Below are 22,947 nucleotides of genomic sequence, written 5' to 3'. Positions count from 1 at the left end.
AACCTACTAAACACAGTGCAGTTCTTTTGTTTTTGCTTTGTTTATGCCTGCCCTGGTCCACAACCTAAAGTCACTGCAGAAACCCAGCCCTTGTCTGACGCCCCAGACAGCTGAGGCTTAGAGCAGCAGATCTTGCTTCTATCTCAGACCAAAATGACTCACATCCAGCCAGACAGCTCAAGCCACAAATCCACACGGCTTCAGAAGCCAAGAGAGGACTTACCCCATCCTGAGACGCGCCAAGGACTCTGCCCCAGGTTACTGATACTCCTCTTTGATTCCTGTTTCGTGAAAATGGTTAAGAGGAAAACTCCTTAGAACAATTACACTTAGAAACATTTGAGCAAAACAAAATTGATGTACGACTTGGCCTTCTCCGAGGGCTTTCTGCGACCAGCTGGAGGCCTCCTGCAAGACCTTATTTAATATATACAAAGGCCATAGCTAGCAGGTACAGGTCGCTACCCTTGCTTGCTTTCTTCAAAGATCTCATTCCTCCCTTTTTACCTTCTAGACCGTACAATTTCTCTCTTTACATTCTCTCCCCTCTTTCAGTCCCCCCATATGCTCTTTCAGTCTCCCTCTTCCTCTTTCAAACTTCCCCCACCATGGTCTGTCTGTCTGTCTGTCTGTCTGAATGCAGGGCCTTGCACTTGTTAGGCAGGTGTTCAGCCCCTTGAGCCACTCCCTCAGTCTCCTTTTACACGGGTTCATTTCAAGACAGGCCTGGGGGAGCCTGGGCTGTGATCCCGTCTGTGCTTTCGTTTAGCCAGTAAGTAAGATGGAACCCTGCAAACTTTTTTGCTCAGGCTAGCCTCACCTCTGATCTCTACCAATGAGCAAGGGTTACAGACTTCTGCTACTGCTTCTGGCTGTCTTCTCACTCTTTTTTCTTTGTAAAATTTCGGTAGCATCATCTTTCCATGTTAATATTATCTTTAAGTAGTTGTACAAAGGAGTTGCCATTTACCAAAGCAGTTTGTGAATACAACATAGCTTGACCAGTATCGCGACTCTCACCTTTCTGCCCCTTCCCCCTCCTCTCCCCTTCCCTCACTCTTCATTATTAAACCCCCCAAACCAACAATCCAATTGATCAATGGGCTAATGAGCTAAAGAGCATCTTCTCAGAAGAAGTAAAAATGGCTGAGACACAAAGAAATGCCCAACATCTTTTTTATTTCTTAATTCACTTTTTGTAGTCCTTCCCCAATACTTACATGAAGGAAGGAAAAGTTGTGTTTTTAACTATGGAAATGCCAGGTTCTAAAATACTGACTGGCAGGAATTAAACCCCCTGGGACATAGTTTAGAAATAAAAGGACCTAGATATGGTGGCAACTCCCTGTAATCCAAACTACTCAGGGGGTAGAGGCAAGGAGATCTTGAGTTTGAAGCCAGCTGAGGCAAAATTAGTGAGATTCTATATTCAAAAAATAAGTATCATCCAAAAGGGACAAAAGACAAAAGGCCCTAGATTCAACCTCCAACACCATCACAAAGAAAAGAAAAATAAATAAACAGCCTCTTCATCAATGGTTGAAAATTTAAATATTGGGCTCAGTGACCTCTTTATTTGACATGATCATAAATTTCCTTCAGATCTCTAAGCACACAGAGCACCAGTAGGGTAAATCTCCTGCTGCTGTCTCAGATTAATTCCTAACAAATTACAAGTTGCATTGGCCAAGAAATGAAACCCTTTGTGTGGATGAAAGCGAAGCTTGCTGGGCTTGGCCGGCTGGGCCTCGTTCTGTGAGCGGGCTCAGGTTGGGACAGACAGGGAGCCATTTAATGGAGACAGAAAGCTGTAACTGACAGGTCCACTGGTACCAGGGGAAATTTCTGTATTGGCTCAATTTCTTTTTCTAGTTTCAAGTTGCATTTGGGGCCTTTTAGGAGATGATTGACGGCAAATCCCTCTTTCTGTGGTTGATAAGTCACTGAGAATTTGTATTTGTCATTATCACTCAGGATGAAAAGCCAAGCCAATCAGCAGATGAAAATACAGTTTGTAATAGTGTTCATATTTCATCATGTTGCAAGACAGATAAGCTTCCAGGGACAGATTTCCTGCTCGGTGGAGAGATTTCTCCCAATCTTGGCTAGAAATGACAGCATCTAGACCGACACCTCCGGAGAGTGGCCAAAGCAATTTCTTTCTGTGTCTCTTGTTACAGTGGCTTGAATGGGCAGATACTGAAGCATATGCAGTTTAGATGAAAGGAAATGGCCATATTATATTGCAATGTCAGGAAAGCAATTATTGCATTTACAAGAAAATGCCGATCTTAGAATTCTCCTTGGCAGGAGAAACAATAATAGAAGACCTTCTTTCAGAGTTCTTTGTTTTTTTTAATATCACTAAGTGAGATAAAGTTTCTGGAGTGGCCCAACAAAGCACATTTTTTCAAATAATATGTCTAGAAAACATCTTCACAGAATAATATATACATTATAACAATGGGAATCTTAGCTTTTATGTATTTATCCTTGGTGGTGGTGCTACTCGATTTTGAACTCAGAGCCTTGTGCTTACAAGCAGGTTCTTTACCACTCAAGTCACACCTGCTGCCCTTTTTGCTCTTGTTAAGTTTGTTAAAAGGTCTCACATGGTGCCATCCTGGACCTGTTCCTTCTATTTGCACTGTCCACAGTCGCTGGGATGACAGGTGAGCACCACCCCCAGCAAGATATTTCTGTCAAGATAGGGTCTTGTGAAAGGCTCGCCTGGCTGGCCTGGAATTCCAGTCCTCCTGATTTCAGCCTCCTGCCTGGCTAGAATGACAGCTGTGAGTCATCATGCTCAGACTCCAAATCTTTTGAGTCATTCCACATGGTAAAATTCCCACTGTCTGGATTTGATTCCCTAAAGTGGCAGGGGCAGACTAGAAAATCAGTCATTTCTATCCAGAAGTGCAGGGAATAAGTAGCAGGAGAGAGGATGCAAACCTACGTCTGTGTAAATTTTAAGGTCTGTGATGTCTCCGCATTTTGCCAACCTGCTCTCTCGCAAAGGTCAGAGGTTACAAATGCTTTCCTCAGTCCCATTTCAGGAATAACACTGAATGTGGCCTTGCTAAGGGAAATGGCTCTGGTCCTACATCTCTCGTCCCCTTATTGTGGGAAGGGTTTAGGAAGAGCCGGTGAGCACTCAGTGGAAGGCAGAACCTGGCCTATGCCAAGAGCTTCCACGGAGAGCACAAGCAAATTTCCACATCCTGGGCTGTCCTCAGCCATTACGGAAGCCCCGGGTGCAAAGCCGCTGTGTTAGACCCTGAGGACATCAAGAGTTCCAAGCTGAGGTCTCTGCTCCTGGGAGGCTAGCATCCCAGTTGGGAAGACCGGTCAAGACAGAGCACAGGACTCATTTAGACAAGGAGCATCATTCAAAGAGGAGCCGCCCAGTGTGTAGGAGGACTGTGGAAAGCCCACTGGAGAAGCAAGACCCATGTACGGCCCCAAATACTGGGGCAGGATATGTAAATGAATGACATCCAAAAATGGAGAAGCGCGGGGTATGTGACGCACCCAGCCCACTATGCGGAGAGAATGGTGTGGTGCTGCTGGTGGTGGTGGTGGAGGTGATGGTGGTGGTGGTAGTGGTGGTAGAGGTGGTATTAGGTGGAGGTGGTGGTGGTAGTACGTGTAGGTGGTAGTAGGTGGAGGTGGTAGTAGGTGGTGGTGGTGGTGGTGGAGGTGGTGGTAGTAGGTGGAGGTGGTGGTGGTGGAGGTGGTGGTGGAGGTGGAGGTGGAGATGGTAGTAGGTGGAGGTGGTAGTAGGTGGTAGTGGTGGTGGTGGTGGAGGTGGTGGAGGTGGAGGTGGTGAAGGTGGTAGTAGGTGGTGGTGGTGGTGGTGGAGGTGGTGGTGGTGGTGGAGGTGGTAGTAAGTGGAGGTGGAGGTGGTGGTGGTGGTAGTAGGTGGAGGTGGTGGAGATGGTAGAGGAGGTGGTAGTGGAGGTGATGGTGGAGGTGGTAGTGGAGGTGATGGTGGTGGTGGTGGTGGAGGTGGTAGAGGTGGTGGTGATGGTGGTGGTGGTGGTGGAGGTGGTAGAGGTGGTGGTGATGGAGGTGGTAGAGGTGGTGGTGGTGGAGGTGGTAGAGATGGTGGTGATGGAGGTGGTAGAGGTGGTGGTGGTGGAGGTGGAGGTGGTGGTGGTGGTGGTGGTGGAGGTGGTGGTGGTGGTGGTGGTGGAGGTGGTAGAGGTGGTGGTGGTGGAGGTGGTAGAGGTGGTGGTGATGGAGGTGGTAGAGGTGGTGGTGGTGGAGGTGGTAGAGGTGGTGGTGGTGGAGGTGGTAGAGGTGGTGGTGATGGAGGTGGTAGAGGTGGTGGTGGTGGAGGTGGTAGAGGTGGTGGTGATGGAGGTGGTAGCAGGTGGAGGTGGTAGAGGTGGTGGTGGTGGAGGTGGTGGTGGTGGAGGTGGAGGTGGTGGAGGTGGAGGTGGTGGTGGTGGAGGTGATGGTGGAGGTGGTAGCAGGTGGAGGTGGTAGCAGGTGGTGGTGGTGGTGGTGGAGGTGATGGTGGAGGTGGTGGTGGTGGTGGAGGTGGAGGTGGTGGAGGTGATGGTGGAGGTGGTAGCAGGTGGAGGTGGTAGCAGGTGGTGGTGGTGGTGGTGGTGGTGGTGGTGGTGGAGGTGGTGGCAGGTGGTGATGGTGGCAGGTGGTGATGGTGGCAGGTGGTGGTGGTGGAGGTGGTGGTGGTGGAGGTGGTGGTGGTGGAGGTGGTGGTAGATGGAGGTGGTGGTGGTGGTGGTGGTGGAGGTGATGGTGGAGGTGGTAGTAGGTGGAGGTGGTAGTAGGTGGAGGTGGTAGTAGGTGGAGGTGGTAGTAGGTGGAGGTGGTGGTGGAAGTGGTAGAGGTGAAGGTGGTGGAGGTGGTGGTGGTGGTGGTGGAGGTGGTGGTGGTGGAGGTGGTGGTGATGGTGGAGGTGATGATGGTGGTGGAGGTGGTGGTGGTGGTGGTGGAGCTGGAGGTGGAGGTGGATTGATGCAGATTCAAATGTTTCTGCTAGCTATATATAGTTCTGCTCCTGATTAGAGTAACTAGGAGGAAAAGAGCCAAATACATATACATATGTATGTATATACATATACGTATGTATATGTGTGTATATATATATATGTGTGTATATATGCAAATGAAACATACACTCCTTGGTTTTGTTCCTAGAGGCCTTTTAAGTTAGACATATTCTTCTATTCTTTTTTTTTTTTTTTTTTTTTTGGTCCATTGTGAGGTGCAAACTCAGGGCCTGGGCACTGTCCCTGAGCTCTTTTTGTTTGAGGCTAGTGCGCTAATACTTGGAGTCACAGCACCACTTCCAGTTTTCTGGTGGTTAAGTAGAGATGACAGTCTCATGGGGTTTCTTGCCCAGTCTGGCTTTGAACCGTGACCCTGAGATCTCAACCTCCTGAGTAGGTAGGATGACAAGCATGAGCCACCGGTACCCAGCTATTTTATTTTTCTTCCATAAATCTTGGACTTTATCAAGAGAAGAAAGAACTGAGTGTGACCCAACGCTGAATGCCTTAGGTCACCACCCCCAGAAAGTGCTGGCAAGACGAGAGTCCTCTCCACCCCAGTGCCCCAGACCATGCAGGAGCCACCCTGGGCTTCCTCTCCAATGTTATGTAGGTCTTGTGAGCTTGAGCCACTTTGCTCGATGGTCAGGGCATGGTTGATTTAAGCAGTCATGGTCTCTTCTCCTTGTGACAACGATGATTGGCTCAAGGGGGACAACTGAGCAAACCTGAGGCAGTAAGAATTTGTGCAGAAACTACCGGAAGTGGCACCGGCTCTTCCTTTGGGCCATGTGGTTTAGGCTGCGAGCTTGTGGCTGGCAGCAGCCACTTGTGAACAACAGCTGGAAATGGGGCTGGAGGCAGCATGAGTATGGGGGGAATTATGAAAGGGAAGAGTGAAATCCTGGTCACAACCAATGGGTTGCAGGGTTAAGCACTGACTACATGTAGACATTTCTGACTCTGAGGTGCCTAAGCCAAGAAACCCCTAATAATTTGGTCTGAGTTTTTTCCTCTTCTACAACATCTACCCCCCCCCCCAAAAAAATCTATAATTGATAATGATGAACAAATAGGTTCCCAAAAAATCTATAATTGATAACGATGAACAAAGAGGTTGTAAGATTATAAAATTAGCATCAGTTTACTGTCTGAGAATGCTCACTCCCCATGTTAACCATTTGTGTAAAACAAGTATCATTAGAAACATTTTCTAAGCACAATTCATGGGATGCTTGCAACATCAACCTATGCATGGAAACATGACTTTTGTCAGCTCTGTCACATCAAAATGATGGCCACATCTGGCATATACTAAGGAGGTTTTATATCCAAACTGGAGGTCCATCGGTTATATTATTAAGTATATTCAGGTCACTACTTAAAAATACATTTGCATGGACAATCTTAAATCACCACAAACACACAATGGTGTAGCCAAGGCATTACCACAATTGGTCTTACGCTGCATTTAGTGAGTTATGTTTCATTTACACAGGTGGACTTTATAGTATATTGAGTCCTTAAGGAATTAAATCAAGAACTATTCCACTCACAATGCCCTCAAAAACCACAAAACAAAATCTCTACATTAAAAACTCTGAAGCACTGAAGAACGAAACTGGAGAAGACATTGCAAGATGAAAAAATGATGAAAATAGCCATACTACTGAAAGCAATCACAGATTAATTTCAATCCTCATCAAAATGCCTAGGTCATTCTCTGGCTCAAACAGCCAGAGCAACAAGATCAAAAGAGTGATACTGGAAAAAGATCACAATACTTAAGAGTCCTAGTAATGAAAGCAACATGGTACTGGCACAAAAGCGCGCGCGCGCGCGCGCGCGCGCACACACACACACACACACACACACACACACACACACGGCACAGAATAGATGATGCAGAAACAAACAACACAACTACAGCCATCTTATTTTCAGTAAAGGAGACACAAAAATACATGGTTAATAAAAGTAGTCTTTTCAACAAATGGTGCTGGGAAAACTGGAATACTTTAAGAGACTGAAACTAGGACCCCATCTTTTACCCTGTACCAAAAAAAAAAACAACAACAACTCAAAATAGATCCTATGTTTTAAGTTATCTTGAGGTAGTTGTGCGGGATGATTTCAATGCAATGTGTCAGTGTGTGTACAATGCAGCTTAATCAATGTCACGCCTTCTGTCCCTCTCCCCACCTCCTCAACCCCACCCATCCCCTCCATTTATCCAGTTCCATTTTCATGTGTGTACACACTTCCTCTCTTCATCTGGCTGCCTACTCCACTCCTTCCGACCTTACCCCGACTCCTGACAACAGGCTCCCGTGTCTTGGTACTCATGTTAAACTAGAAGTTAGTTGTTCAAAGGAGTCAGACCATTGGAATCCCTGCATAAACGAACTTCAGTTCATGTCTGTGTATATCTGCAGATGACCCTGTATATGCTTTTATATATATATATACACACACACACACACACACACACACACACATGTATATTTATATATGTGAGCGAATCATTCATAATTTAGATCTCTCTTCCACAGGAATGGAAACGGGTGCTCTTTGTCTCTCTGAATCTGATTTCATGGACAGCTATGGAAATAGATAAAGTAGACCCAGATATCTGAGATGGAAAAATCTCTAAGCTATATGAATGGAAACAGAGGAGGCGGAATGCTGCACAGAGAAGAAGCCAACAATGTAGACCGTTATCTGTTGGCACAGACTACTGTTTTTGGAGAAGCCATCCAAAGAAACTGGAGACAAAACTCACTGGGGAGAACACAGAGGACTTGGTGTAAGGAGACATATTTTTCATTCTATGCCCTTTTGGCATTTGGTTTTGCCCGTTTTGACCCTACAGAAATGCAACTCAAAGTTAAACAAGAAGAATGGCAAACGAAGAAACAAGATGGTGGTGATATTTTTGGTTGAGATGAATGAGAAATGGGGGTGACTGGGAGTCCTGGTCTTATAGCAAAGTGAGCATTTTGGGGTCTCCCAGGATGGGGTGACAGGGATTAAAGGAGAGCAGGAGAAAATTTTCTGCATCCTGGAAACCAGCAACTACCATGGCATCTTTCTTTCTGTACCAAAAATACCCTGTTCAATCCCAAGGCTAATAAACAAGTACATGCCTGTTCCTGAGAGTAGCTATCTATCTTCCTTAGCAAAGCACAACAGTTTGCATTCTGAATAAATTGCATGTTCTGATGGAAATGTTTGCTGCAGGCAATGTTTTGTTATTTATTGGCATCATAGATGGAGGGAGACTAATAGATCCGTCTAGCTACGCTTAAATTACCTCTCAGTACACAGCCCACTTCCTCAAGAGTTGCTTGGTGACCCATCCTCCCCGGCTGGGTTCCCTGCACTGAGAGCTGGCCTAGAGTTGAAGGGGCCGCAGGGCTGCCTTTCGGGAGAAATCTGAAGCTCTTATCTCCAATTAACCAGTAAAAAGCTGGAAGTGGAGGTATGGCTCAAGTGGCAGAATGCAAGCCTTAAGTGAAAGAGCTAAGCCAAGAGAGAGAGGCCCCAAGTTGAAGCCCCACAGAAAGGAACTCTCTACCCCCTCTGGAATTGGAGTCAAGTTCAAATGCTCCCATGCAGGCTCAAGATTTCTCACACTGAAACTTCTTTTCTATGATTGTTTTTTTTTTTGCTAGTGTACATTAGTTATACAAGGGGATATGTTCACTGGGACATTTCCATACATGCTATCTCTATATGGTATCAAGATCAAACTCACCTGCTCTACCATTCTGGAATCCAACTCCCTTTCTAGAACAATGTCAACCACTTCTTCCATTGTTCTATTTTTAGATATTCAGATAAACTCCTTAGACCACATTCATCTTGAGTTACTCTTGCAAGCCCTGCCTTCTTCTGCTCATACCCACCCCTCAACAGCGCCCGTTTTATTTTCCTGTCATGCATTGCTTTTTACTGCGTATTATGTATGAAGGGTTTTTTTTTTACCACATTTTTATAAAAATAATATACTTCATAGTAGAAGTGACTGTCATCCAATTCTACAGAGCTCTAGAAGTATACATTTCCCTCCCCCCCTCCCATCTAGATGGGGTTCTGTGGAAAGCCAGGAGTGCCAAAACCCCCAGCACTCATTCTCCACATCTGGAAAGCAGAATTCCAATTCCATCCGGGACTTCTCCAAGATGCACACCCTCTAACACAGACTGAACTCCAGTCCTGAGGTCACGGTGCTGTGCGTTTCTCTTAACGAGCAAAAGGGATTTGTGCCTTCCCAAGCTTGATACTGAAGGAAGGAACCAAGGATTAAAAGGGAAACACGAGCAGGACTTAAGAAGATTTATTGCAAATCATTACAGGAGCGCATGAGTTACTGATGCAAGATTAGGGCAAGCTCCTCTTTCAAGAGTATTTTCTCCAGTCGCAACAGCTGGGCAAATCCTTTTCCTTTTAAAACAGTTCTCTAATGGGAACTGGGTTGAGCTGGGGAGCTTCTATCCATAGTAAATTGGACAGTGTTGGAAATCTACTAGGAAGACCAGTCACATAACTTGAGCTTCTGTCTAACAGAACCATGTCAGTCAGATTTCGAGATCACAGACAAGCGGCACCCAGAAAGACAACAAGGCAGAAGACCTAGTGACGTTTTTGCTAACATTTTTGATAAGTAAAATAGAACAGAAAATATCAGTGATTCACTCACAGATTGTAGGCAGGGACTGATTTTTTTCCTTCAGAATTAAGCGTATAGATATACTTGTTCTGGTATAAAATTATCTTACTATCTAATCAAAACAAATTCAAGAAAGCCTGGTGGCTTTCCCCTTGGACCACAATCTCAGCCCTGAGTCACCTCTATGAGGTGCTTAGAGATCATTTACAACAATTGCACAAGGCAGGCACCTGGTCCCTTCAAGTGACCAGAAATGGATTCAAACCGAGCTCCATTTCAAGTGCCATTGCTTGAATGCATAATAAGCAGGAACCAAAGAGTTCTCACTCAGTGTGGGCTCTATGACAAATGGCTTGGAGTAAGTAGCACTGGCAGGCTTCTCTTTTGTAAACAGGCCACATAGCTCATAAATGACTGAAGGTACTTCTGTCTTCATTGAGCATGTGTTAAATGAATTGTGCATAATTCTCCTTCTCCTCAAGTTTACAGTCCTACCTTTGTTGGTAGGAATGGCTACTGTCAGCTCCTTAGAAGCATCTGAGACTTTGATTTTTCTTTTTTTTATAAACTGATACTACACTTCCATCCCCAGAGATTTCAATAAAATCACTCTTAGAGGACCCAGGAGATTGTTTAGCAATCTAGGTGGTTCTAACTGGCACCCAGGATTGAGAATCTATACCTTTTAATTCAGTCCAAATCTTGCAATTGCGAGTATTATTTAATTTTGCCTAAAATACCCAGAATACTTTCTAGCTTAGGTTGGTAAAGTCTCCTTATGATAAGCAAGGATTAAAATATTCTACTAAAAATGTCAGTATCTCTATAAATCTTGCAGTATCTTTGGAATATTTTTATCATTGTTTTCTGGTTGAAAATTCATTAACAATCAATTCTTGTGCTATTTTTATCTTAAAACGTTTACTGTCTAGTTTGAATCTAACTGATGAAATATTTCACCTTCCATTTCTCCTAAATGATTAATATTAAGGAGAGAAATCATCCTCTAAATTCTACATTTTAGTGTCCATGATCAAATTAAAGGTCTACATGTAACATTCATTGAGGAAATAAATACTCAAATTGACAACTACTTAGTTGGTTTGTTTCATTTTGCTAAGTTTTATTCCCATCACAGCGCCATTTCCCTTCTCAGCCATTGTGATTCATCTTTTCAGGACTTTTCAGCAGCGAGCAAAGGTAGGAAAAGCCAACTCTCATTTCTAGCCCCATGGTTTTGTCTTTGCTGAAGACTGGATTCAAGGATCTGGTTGAAGAGCTTCATTTTCCCTCATTTCCTTTTCAAATGAGGCAGAGAAGCCAGCTGGAATATTCGGGAACTTTCTGAGCTTTCCACTGTTGGGCTCACTGCCTGCTGCAGATATTCCATTCTTGGCCAAACCAAGGACACCTAGAGGTACCATTTGTCTCTTCGTATTTCCAGATTGGATCCCTACGACTGTATGTGTGAGCTGGGCACCAGGGCCTCATGCCTATAATCCTTGCCACTTAGGAGGCTAGAATTAGGGGATCATGGTCCCACACCAGTCTGAGCAGAAAATTCACAAGATTCCATCTCCAATTAACCAGCAGGGTACCAGATTAGAAGTGTGGCACTGGTGGTAGAGCATCAGCCAAGCAAGAGCAACAGGCCCTTGGTTCAAGCCTTGGTACCAGTGCCCCACCCCCACCCCCACCCTACACACAGTGTATAGGAGCTTTGGAAAACAGAAAACTTGACACCTTGATTTGATGGTCCCAGCTAGGAAACTTGCTTTAAATATATGAATGTGAATTATATATGCAAATTTAAATAATGAATGCGAATTCTTTGTCATAATGCGCCTTCGTCATGGAGTGTGCTGGCCATGCTTCTAGGATCCACACATGGTAGGTAGCTCCGACACTGAAGTGGGATAGTGTGTCAGAGAAATCCACCATGCCAGTGCAAGCAGAACAGTCTCAGCTATGAACAATTCTAGCCTCTCTCTCTCTCTTATTACAGAAAGAAGGCTGAGCACTAAAGAACTGGGTCCCTTGCAGCTCATCTATTACGGAAACATTTGTTCATTCATTCAGCTGTTATTAATCAGATGGTCTCCCTGTGCCAGGGTCTGGGCCAGGAGCCAGGGCTTCAGCAGGGAGCAAGGCGGACATAAACTCAGCTCTCTGAAATGTGCAGGCAGAGACTACAATTCCCAGGGAAAGTCATATTTTTGTATCCCCGGAGCTGTATGCGTGTGCACAGGTGCGTGTAAAAGGGGGATGAAGCCATCACCGGTGGCTCACACCTACGCAGCTCACAGCTACTCAGGAGGCTGAGATCTGGGGATTGAGGTTCAAAGCCAGTCTGGGCAGGAAAGTTCATGAGACTCAAATCTCCAATGAACAGCCAGAAGCAGAACTGTGGCTCAAGGAGTTAAGAGTGTCAGCCTTGAGCAAAAGAGTTCAGGGACAGCACCTGGGCCCTGAGATAAAGCTCTGGTACTGGCACACACACAAAAAAGGGGGGGGGGATCACTCCTTTTAAGGAATACAAAGATTTCTCTTTCCACTTGTGGAGAGACGCCAAGGGGTGAGCTCCACAGACCTGTGTCACCATGAGCTAAAGGCTCAGCGCAGAGCTGCGTGTTACACGCCTGCTGACGCGCTCTCCTCCTGTCCTTCACAGTCTTGTTACTGACAGCAGTTGGTACTGTTTTCCCTGGAGGACGATTTGATTTGTTGGGCTACATTTTCTCCCAACTTTCCCACGATCACATCTATAATCATTGTTAGCATTCATTTGTTCTTGCTTTTAAAAAAAAAATAAACTTCACCCTACAGTATGTATTTCAAGCATGGGCGCTTGAAATGTTGCTTTCAAGAGTTGTCTTTTGTTACATGTGATTCCAAAGTTTTCTTTTCGAGATTATGTCCTCCCCTTCTAACTAGGTTAAGTGACACTACATTGAAAATCTGTGTCTGTAGATTTGTAACATGGCTCTAAGCACTGCTTCCATTTGATGTCTACAAGATATTTAACAAAGAACTTTACATATTTTAAGCTTCCTTCATTGCCAAATGTCTTTTCAGAAAAACAGTTACCAATACGTACTTCATTGGCAACATATGATTCCCAGATCAATCGGTCATGTCTTCACTTACCCCAGGGGGGGCGGGGGCATGCAGAGAGACAGGTTGGGGGACTGAGATTTTTTTTTTTGGATGGAAACTATACAAGGCATGTACTCTATCAGAACCTTCTACTTCTTTAGGGATCTCATCTCAGGTTCAATCAGAAGGAGGATTCGGCCTGGATTCCTAAACTCCGGAAGGCAAAGTCAGCCTTCGGTTGGCTGGAAGACCTTCAAGTCATGCAACCCTCACCCTTTCCGATCCCCTTTCTGTCCTCCTCCGTGGGGTCCAGTGGCTTGTGCCCTGATGTTGCACGTGCATGCTCTTTGTGCCCTTCCAGCCAACAACTCACAATATTACCACGTGGAATGTGGAAACAATGTTTTCCCTCACCTACTCCTGGTTCTGTACAAACTGGGAAGCCTGCTCCTTTCAGCAGGAGCCTGCATCTATACTACATCCTCCCAGAATCAGAATGGCACTCAAGCCAATGCCACATCACACCTTTTTATGCTCAGCCTCTCACCACATAAATATCCAAGATCACTGGCCTTTTGTGGAACTTCAGTTATGCAAAGTTCTGAAGATCTACTATATCACAAGGTAGGTGGTGACAGTTATCAGTGTTTTATTCCATCTGTGATATTTTCTAAGAAGATAGAAAGCATAGCACATCCAAAATAAATCAATAAAATTAACTACCTGAGATGGTGGGTATGTTCATGAGCTTTGCTGTGGTGATTATTTCACATCTATGAATATCTCACTGTGCGCTATACATATATCAAATATACAACAGGCATACAATGCCTGTTTTTCCTCTCATGATGTCAGCAGGCTTTGATGAATGCCCAGGTACATTTTGTAACTGGAGGTTACAAAGTGGAAACAGCTACATGCGTCTTTCTACAAAATAGGAACCTCTACACTTAACATTTTTGTCAGACACAGAATGGAAGGATTTCCCTCTCCAAGCTGGCTGTTCAAGACCCACAGGGTCACCCCCACTGGGAGGGTGGAGGAAGAACCACTGGTATCAGGGGAGTTTGGGAGGTGAGCAGGACTGGCTCAGCAATCTGGCCCAAAAATGGATGGAGAGAACAGGAGACTGGATTCCAGTGTGGACTACCATTAGGTTGAGGGACTGGGCAGGGTTTCTGTGTATAGATTGGCATACACAGTTTGAAAGTACCAGGTCTCCTGAGCAGAAGATATGGAAGGGACTAAAGGAGAGGGGAGACAGAGACAGAGAGATAAGGCCTTAAAGTTTCCCACAAAGAATCCAGTAGTCAGGTGCTACATTGAGATTATCATTTGGGATGCTTTATAAAGACATACTTGTCTTCTTCTTCTAGTGTTTTCTAACTAACCTGGGATATAATTCATAAAGGGCACAAAGAAAATGCTTTGCTTGCTTCATTTGTTCACTGATTTTTTCATGACAATGATTTGGTTTCCTGCCATCCTCTGAAGGTGATTAACTTTTTTTCAGGTTCTAAAATCACAGATTTAAATGTAATTAAGTGGCCTTCACTCTACCCTGCTTCTTATGCTATTGAAACACAATATCAAGACTCACAGTGAGCGTCTCTTCAAGCTGGCTCCTGAGTTCGTTGGTGGTGTCTCGTGTGGGATCTGACAGTTCCATGACCCTCCCCCTGGGCGTGTGATGAGGTGCTGGATTCCCTTTCTCAGCTTCATGCCTGATCGTGGGTGTTCTGTTACTGCTGTTGTTTGGTGTCTTCTAGTGAGAAATTTTATTTCTACACCAAATCTGGGACCTAGCTTGTTGCTATTGGGTAGGTGGGTCATTGCCTCCAGGTTTTCCCATTGTTACATAGAGCTAGGAAAGATCAACACGCACACGCACACGCATGCACACACATGTAACAGCGCAACATTCAGTACTTCCCACTGAGGATCTACTGAACACTTGGGTTTCTTCTGTTCTCAACTCTATCAGACACTGGCCTGAAATACAAATGGTAGCCTCTCCTTACCTGCTTCCATTTTAGGGTTTGGTGGGTATCTCTTCATCTAATTCTGTGTCTTGAACATGTTGTCTGTGTTTTTACCATATAGATGCTTTAATTTTATGTAGGAATTCAGAGAGATTGAGATTCTTTGCTGTCACTACCACCAACTTCCCAGGTTTCTTCTAAGCATCTATGTACCTCTTCTTGTTTCACCCGCTTTGTTGCACAAAGCACTGTGTTTCACGGTGACATCCCTATACCTGTCTGGAAGGTCCTTGGCTCATAGTCACCCTACACCATTGCTCCCCCTTTATTTTGCCAGTCCTGGGGCTTGAACTCAGGGCCAGGGCACTGCCCCTGAGCTGCTTCTGCTTAAGGCCAGCACTCTACCAGTTGAGCCACAGAGCCATTTCTGGCTTTTTCTGTGTATGTGGCACTGAGGAATCAAACCCAGGGCCTTCCCAGCCCTCCAGTGCCCTTTCTTACCTCCCCTGATCACCTTCCTCTTCTCAAGTAGGCCTGCTTCATCCCCATGTCTCTTCTCCCCTGCATTCCTCACACAATGCTTGCCTTTCTGGCCTGGATGTTTTTATCTGCCAATGCGATCCCTAGTTCCATCCATTTTTCCTAACAGTGACATGATTTCAATTCTGCTGGACGTGTTTATGTACCTGTGTATGTATGTCGATATAGAGACAGATGGATACACTATGAAGCCTAGGCTGGACTTAAACTCGAACTCATCACCCTCCTGCCTCCACCTTTAAGTGCTGTGATCACAGACATACATGTACCACTGTATGCTCTGAGCACGTTTATTTTTACCTTTGCTAATATAAGGTTTAAATTTTTAATCTTATTATCCATTTATTATAAAATGAATGAATGCCTACTGAAGATATTTAGAAAGCCCAGAAAATACACAGAAAACTATGAAAACTGGCTAGAATTTTATCATCTCAAATACATAAAACTGAAGAGAATTAAATGCAGTTTTAGCTTTTTATAGCACAAAGCACATAATGTCATACACACATAAAGAGTGTATAATATTGAATATAGATCAAATTCAGCAGTTTTGTGTGGACTTTTTTTTATAGGCAATAAGACTTTTTTTCTCCCATGTCCTTCTTTTTTTAGAGTCCTACTTTTATGCAATTAAAGGGATCCACATGTTAAAAAGCTCAAGAAACGATAATAGTGTTAGGTAAAAAAATATAATTAGATATTTTCATTAGGACATGTACAACAATAAATTCCAGATAGATGGCAGTTAAATCATCTAAGAAATTAAAGTGGCAGAAATGAAGGAAGGAACTTTAGATATAGCAGCATACAGTCTCAAAATGACAGAGCTGATCATGTAGCCTGTAGACCCTCTGCATGAGTGGGTATCACATGACCACACCATTCAGCGATGGCTGAGGATCTGGATCCTCTATTGACAAGGCACTAAATCAGGATCCTAAGTGGACAAATCCACCTTTCCAAATGCTGTAATAGTAGGTTCTCATTCAACACTGAGAACACAGCATATACCATGTTAACTTGCATAGACCACTCTAAACTGTACAATGCTACCTTAAACTGTACCTACCACCTCAAACCGCACCACACCACCTTACACTGGGATGTTTGGGCAGTAATTAAGAATGACTGCCCATCATTTTGCTTGGCCTCTTGATAAGCCTGTGGAATTCCAAGCACTGAAGTTTACAGAAAATTCCCAACATCCAGAAGATGAAGAGGAAATCACCTCGCAAAGCACATGTTTAGGAGGCGATAATTAACGCCCCCAAGGTTATTTTGCTTTCTCCATTCAATGTCAGCTTTCTAAAGTATGTTTAGGGGCCTTGACATGATTAAAGCAGCAGCAGCAGCTTGTTGCGGGACCATCTCCAGAGCAGCATTCTGAGAAACAAAGGAAACTGCTTGAAATGTCTGAGAAATAACATCCCCTGAATAGCGGTTCAGAAACCACAGTTGCCTCACCTCCCTGGGACACCTGGGGGTTTGTTCTGGCGCACTAAGGAAGCGACTGGCCTGGGCAGGGAGTGCTGGGGGGCAGCCGGGGCAGGACTCGCACAGCTCACACAGGAGTAAGTTTTCCTGTATTTTATTCCCTGGCCACACACAGTAAGACCTTCAGCTCCCAGGCTCTGCCCTGGGCCTTTTCCCATACAAGTCCACCCAGCAGAGGCGGCGGGAGCCCCAGGGTGAGTTCCACGGAGCCAGAGAGACAGCACGGACTGCAGGCAGTACGAGCCAGCGAGAGCCTCTCTCTACTCACCCCCAGCAACCACGCAAAGCGCTATTAGCAGGGTCAATCTGTCCATCCTGCTAGCCTCGGCTGAGGCCGCAGAGCAGTGTGGATCCAGTTTGGGGCTGGAATCCACAAGGCTGAGCCACACACTCCTGCTCCCTTTGCTCTCCTGACAGCAGCAAAGAGGCTCTGAAAGAAGATAGCTATGCATGACTTTTTTCCTGTTTCCTCCCTCATCTGGTGGCCAGCGAGCGAGCGGTGCTCAGTGCTCGCTGAGAGGCTCTTGCTTTTGCTCCACAGCTTAGTCTCTTTCAGGTTGCTGGTGTTCCCAGTGGGTTGGAAGCTCCCTGGCGCGGGGTCATAGCTCTGGCTGGCTGAAAATCCCTCTTCTCCCAACCCCACCTCAGACACAAGCGCTGGAGGCTGGCGTCCAGCCTCACCTGCTCCCCAACCCCTGGGGACAGGCAGCGGTCAGGAAATGGATTTCCACCACTTGCCTCCTTCATCTCTGACTGGCCGCTTTTACCATCCCCTGTCCCAGGGTTTCTCTCTGCTATGGGGGAGGAGGAAGCAGGTATTATCTCTGCTCCTCCCTATCTTCAAGTAGTGTTTATCTTCTCATATTTCCCACTCGTGGCTCTCTTGCTAGCGATGCCCGGCAGGTCTGAGCCTGTAGGAAGGGTTATTTCCCCAAGGAAAGCACTCTCCTCCTTTTTCCACACAATGTATGCTTCCCCGTCCATAAAGCCACCTTGAGTGACTGAACCCCCAAGTTCTCACTGAGAGCTTGGTCACTCGGGGCTGTTTGCCGTGTACCCTCCCCCTCCATGAAGGCTTTCCCAACAGCGCCACCTCCCCCCTGACTCTCTCCACTTGCAGGGCTCTGGGTGTGACCCAACGCCCTTTCCAAATTCATCCTGAAGGACCACCTTTTTCACCTTTGAAGGAAAAGGATCAGATCAAGGATCCTCGAGACACGTCATTTGATCGCGCACCTCTGCACTAGCTACTTTCAAAATGGGAGCTCATCACGCAAAGTCAGACAATGTGAACTTCCCTACGGCGGGTGAAATACAAACCCGCCCACAGAACCGCAGTCAGCACGGAGGAGAGAGGAAGACTGAAATATTATTCCACACTTATTTCAAGACCCAAATATTTACCCGCTGCCCACCATGCAGTCCCTGAATTAGCCCTGGGGGATACAAGGCAGGGTCTACGCTAGCAGGACTATTCATGGGCTCAGCTATGTGGATTTATTTTCCTCCTTTAGGGGATGATTGTCAAACCTGGCATTTGAGAATTCCACCCGGGGAACATGCTTTTGTGTATCTGTTTATGTATGCATTCATTCTGAATTTCATTTTACTCTTTGTGGGAATACATAATGCATGCACTGGACACAAATCCAACATACTAAAGAAAGCACACAGCGGAACAGGTACCTGTGCCAGGTAGCCTAGATAGCCAGCTTCCCTCCCTAAAGAATTTGCCCATTGGCTTCATCTTGGGGGCAGGGTATTGTGTGAATATCCTTTAGCCCCAACACAAGGTTAGAGGAGGAGAATCTCTCTGGTTCCCTGGGAAGGCCCCGCAATGAGGAGATTACTCTGACGAGTGGTTTCCAGTAAAGGGCCTCGTGGAAACAGGCTGGTGGATGGGCAGAGGAAGGAGAGGCACATTCAGAGGCAACAGGGAGATCTGAGCGTGGGCAGAGAGGCCTCGCAGGTTGTGGATGGGCCGCAGAGAAGCCTGTGTGCATCTGGCGCTGCAGGATGAACGAGCAGGGACGCCAGGAGCACACACAGGGCCTTGGACAGAAGCAACCTAAGGGAAGTTGGTTTTCTTTCTCCTCCGGAACCTAGCAGTGAGAGCATGCTGATACGGGGGCTCCTGGAGAATCATGGGTATGGCGAAATTGAGCATGACCTCTTCTATTCCTCAGAGGGCTGGTGGCGCTCCTGCCCGTCAATTCTTTTTTGAAATAGGCTAACCTTCTGACATCCAGCTGTTTGCCTTTCTTGGGTAAAAGCCTCAGGAAGTTGGTGAGGGAAAAAAAGCAAACTGACAAGGCACCAAGGGTCTACCATGAATGCGGTGTGACCCGGCAGTGTCCTGGACGCCCTCACAGGACACCCTCCACTCCCACTGAGTGCAAGGTGCCTGGAGATTCTTGATCGACCTCACCTCCTTGTGTCTCAATTAACTCACCCACAAAATAATGACTTCTTTTAAGGTTGCACAGAAGCCGGGCACCAGTGGCTCATGCCTGTCATCCTAGCTACTCAGGAGGCTGAGATCTGGGGATCACAATTCAAAGCCAGCCTGGGCAGGAAAGTCCCTGAGACTCTTGTCTCCCATGAACCACAAGAAAACTGGAAGTGGCGCTGTGGCTCAAGTGGTAGAGCGCTCGCCTTGAGCTGAAGAGCTGAGGGACGGCGCCCAGGCCTACAGTTCAAGCCCCACGATCGACCAAAAACAACAACAAACAAACAAACAAACAAAAAAGGTTGCACAGAGACACTCTTGTTTCTGTTCACCAATGACCAGTGTCAGCTTTCTACAATGCATCTTCACAGCCGAGCTCACCCGCTACAGGCAGTACTTCATCCAGCTTCCTACGTCTGCAGACTTTCCCCTCTGCCAATGCAAATTCCGAATCACCATTCTGGAATATTATCGCTTCCTTGGGAAAGCCCACACTGCTCTGACAGGATCAGAACATTCTCAGGATCAGAACATTCTAGACGAGCAGTGGCCCCACTTACATCTGCGTATCGTAACTGTTAGGCAAGAAATAGCGAAGTGAGGCTCGCGACGCAGCCTCCGTGAGGGACACAGGTCTTCCTCCACAGGGCAGGGCACTGGCTGCCCTCGCTCGGCGCCCGTTCCTCCCATCTGCCCAGTGCTGGGCACAGGACAGAGATCCAGCAATTCGATGCATAAACAGCTGAACGGACGATACTACAAACCCCGATCTGGCATGACTGTTCTTTATGCCATGATTAGTAAGGCGCTCTTCAGAGGGTTTACTGTTTCGTAAGTCAGGTAATGAGGTCATTTCTTTTTGGACCGTGTCACCCCTTCCTTTGCTGTCCCCAGTTTCCCCCTCCCATGCCTGCCCACAGGTTGCATGGTTCATTTTTCACCTAGTGTCTACTGAGTAACCGTGCTTGCGTTTGTTTACCCTTCCTCCCTCCATTTCTGCACCCCTTGGCCCCCCCTCAGAAGACAAAAAGCAAAACAACAACAATGAAAGCAGAAGCCAATGATTCCTCTATCAACAACAACAACTATGTTTTCATCTCCTGATCGTTAGGATAAACAGTATTGTAAGTGTTTGGCAGGGATACGCCTCAAGGCTCCTGCTCCTCTCCCAGTGTTAGTGTGTGAAAACCTAGAGACCTGCGTAAGTTATCACCTCGCCCAGCTGTATTTCAGACCTAGCTTCCACATATGAGGGAACACGTGGCGTAACTATGTTTAACGTATTCCTGCTTTCTCCCCTTCACTTATAATGTCCCCTCCATAAAACCTGGACTCCACAGATGGATGCAAACATCATCTCCCAGTGCTTCTTATGTAAAGCAAAGTCAATCCTTCCCCAGCTATTCTGAAGCACGTTATTCCTAGTACTGGCTTCCCACTTCATTATGATAAACTTCAGGATTGTTACGACTGATGCCCACTTACCCCACCTGAACGGAACTAAGGAGCTTCATTTGACTCCTAATCCCTGGCACAGAGAAGGCACGCGGTGGTGGGACAGCATCGCAGCCCTGGTGTGCAGCCAGGCCCTCCTCAGGGCTTCAGCAAGTGAGCTGGGAGGGAGGGGGCGATGATGAAAGGGCTGGGACTGTCCAGATGCACTGTCCCTAGGCAACCGGACGCGTTGAAGAGAGACTCCTTTGTACAGCTACTGGAGGATCATGACAACATTTTAAGATGGAAGAAAGCTGTTCTACTAGCACTCGGGAGTAGCTTACAGAGCTCGTCCCACAAACTGACTGGAGATACTGAGTCTGTGAGACCATTTTCCAAAAAAAAAAAAAAAAATCCAAAATGTATGGGAGAGAGACAAGAAACTAGAAGTCCAAGAAAGGGGGAGGAGGAAGACTATGAGGAAGAGAAGAAAGAAACGGAAGAGAAGGAGGAAGGGGAGGCGGGGGAGGGGCCAGGGGGAGGAAGAAGAGCAAGAGGAGGAGGAGGAAAAAAGATCTACTTATGAAACTCCCGGACTCTGATGTAAGATTCTACAAGAATCAACACCAGCAGTTCTTAGGTCTACGCTTACATGGACTGCGGCGTGAAGGGGATGCGTGGAGGTGGTCTGGTCTAGACCTTGGTCACACGTGGCTCAGTCTCCCCTTCTGTGGGGAGGGAATGCTTACAAGTGCCCCACGCTTTGTGGCAGCCTAGTGCAATGCAAACAAGGCAATGAAACAGGGAACCTTCTGGAGGGTGCCAAGGGCGTTGGAGGCCTTTGGTTGGTGGATAAAGGAAATCAGGGTCCTTTAGAAATAGGTTTCGACCAACAATGACAGTCCCAAATACAGAACAATGATGCACTGGTATATTCCACAGTGCATGGAGAACACTGATTTTTGTAAAAATGGAGGCTCCCTCCCTCCAGTTCTCCACTTCTAGTCATACAGGTGAACTTTCTCATCTGCCAGTGGATGCCGCCCTGTCCTGAGTTCTTCTCCTACTTCATTACAGACAGGTAAGACGCAGTATGGCACCTTGCTAGAAGTAGCTGCTGCTTACCAGTGCTGTCATCTAGAGAGAGCTCTTGACGTCACTTCAGCTTTCTCCAAATCAACAGCAGTAACAGTCGCTTCCTCAGACGATTTTTTGGGGGGGAATGAGGGGGGAACTTAAACTAGATGCTGGGTTCTCTGAGACTAGCACAGAGCCCGATTTACAATAAATGTCCTAAGAAACAGAACCTTGACTCTGGTCTGATGCTTTCTTTCCCTCCAGATTCGTTGTCCTGATCTATCCTCTTCCCTAGCCCCTCCCTCCTGGGACCTCTGCTCCCAAACCAGAGCAAGTCCACTTCAGCTCCAGAAGTCCATCTCTTGTTGAGCTTCCTGTCTGAGACACTATGCATGTGTCTGTGCAACTAGGCAATTTCTCACACCTTCTAAAACTCAATGATGAAGACAACGGGGTGGTTTCCTCCCTCGTTACAGGGCTGCTGAAACTCTAGGGCCTTCATTCCAAGGATTCAAAAATTCAGGCAAATGCCTTATTTCTCCCCCAACTCTTTCCTCGCCTGCCATTCTTCCGCAAATCATTTTAGCAACTGCACAGGATATAAAACTCTTGGCTCCTATTTCTCAAAGCTTTCCAACTTGAAATTCATTGTTCTTGTAAGTAAGCAGCAGAGTCAACGCTGTATATAAAGGGCATGGAGAGTTACCGAAGCGTTGATTTGGTAAGTGCAAATGTCATAGTCAAAGAGAAAACTGTAAATATAGTCACAGACTTGGAAGTGCAGGCAGCAGAGCAGCTGTGTGTGCAGAGAAACATCCTTGGAATAAGTTATGATGTGAACTCAGGATAGACGGTATTGACAAGGGCATTACTATCTTCAGGTCTCTTCTATTCTCTGGCATATGGCAAGTGCTCAGTAAAAACTAGCTGGTTTGATGGTTTATAGAATAGCAAATACTCATTTTGCTGATAAAGTTGAAATACTTTAAAAATTATATTCTCTCCTTAATCTCTTCCTTTCATAGGGTATGACTATTGTAGCACCTTTCAAAAGCTTATTTTGTCAAATGGCTCTGTATTTATCATCATCATTTTCAGAAGACTGGCTGTAATAGCAGCAATACAAAGGTAAAGTCTAGACACCCACATATTTCATGTTGGAGTAGGCCAGAACACCTC

General features: G+C 46.0%; 1 long non-coding RNA gene across 1 annotated transcript in view; it reads right to left on the bottom strand.

The window, feature by feature from the left end:
* Positions 1-222: 222 nt before the first annotated feature.
* LOC138807805 (uncharacterized) overlaps positions 223-22,947 on the bottom strand; it is a 166,700-nt gene continuing 143,975 nt past the window's right edge. Inside the window, exon 3 of the long non-coding RNA XR_011366283.1 lies at positions 223-281. This is a non-coding gene — a long non-coding RNA (uncharacterized lncRNA). The remainder of the gene's footprint in view (positions 282-22,947) is intronic.

This window comes from Dipodomys merriami, unplaced genomic scaffold (assembly GCF_024711535.1).
Source record: "Dipodomys merriami isolate MVZ:Mamm:240054 unplaced genomic scaffold, mDipMer1.0.p SCAF_434, whole genome shotgun sequence".
Classification (NCBI taxonomy): domain Eukaryota; kingdom Metazoa; phylum Chordata; class Mammalia; order Rodentia; family Heteromyidae; genus Dipodomys; species Dipodomys merriami.
The sequence above is the reverse complement of the archived record's forward strand: the minus strand, read 5'-3'. Positions and strand labels throughout refer to the sequence as shown.